The sequence below is a fragment of the Chaetura pelagica genome, unplaced genomic scaffold (genome assembly GCF_000747805.2).
Source record: "Chaetura pelagica isolate M959 unplaced genomic scaffold, ChaPel_1.0 scaffold819, whole genome shotgun sequence".
Classification (NCBI taxonomy): Eukaryota; Metazoa; Chordata; class Aves; order Apodiformes; family Apodidae; genus Chaetura; species Chaetura pelagica.
This window is the reverse complement of record NW_009954509.1, coordinates 23,705-24,327: the sequence shown is the minus strand read 5'-3', so window position 1 is coordinate 24,327 and position 623 is coordinate 23,705.

Sequence of the window (623 nt, the reverse complement as noted above, 5' to 3'; positions counted from 1 at the left end):
TGCCAGGCAGGTCAGGTGTCCTCAAGCCCCCCCACCATGTCACCAAGTCCCCACCTGTTCCCAGCCTGGCATGGGAGGTGACAGGTGGGTAAAGTGTCCCCAACAGCCCCTGGCACCATGTTCCCAAGTCCCCATCCTGTGCCCCAAACCTGGAGGGGTTGGGGTGACAGGTGGGTGTGGGGCAGGTGGGGTGTCTGCAAGACCCCCAACATGTCCCCAAGCCCACTCCATGTCCCCAAGCCCACCACCCGTGTCCCCAAGGTCACCCCCCTGTATTCCCAACCTGGTGTGGTAGGTGACAGGTGGGTGACAGGTGGGTGACACGTGGGTGACACGTGGGTAAGGTGTGTCCCCCGATGTCCCCAGGCCCCCTTCCTGTATCCCCAGGTGTAGGTGTGACAGGTGGGTCATGGGCAGGTAAAGTGTCCCCAAGCCCATCCACCACGTCCCCAAGGTTCCCCCCCCTCGGTGTCCCCAGCCCGGGGTGGGGACACTGTGTGCGTGCCAGGGGGGTGACGGGCAGGTAAACTGTCCTCTCCCCGTGTCCCCCAAGGCCCCGCTCCCTTGTCCCCAGCGTGGGGGGTGGGTGACAGGCGGGTGACAAGGTGCCCTGTCCCGCAGGC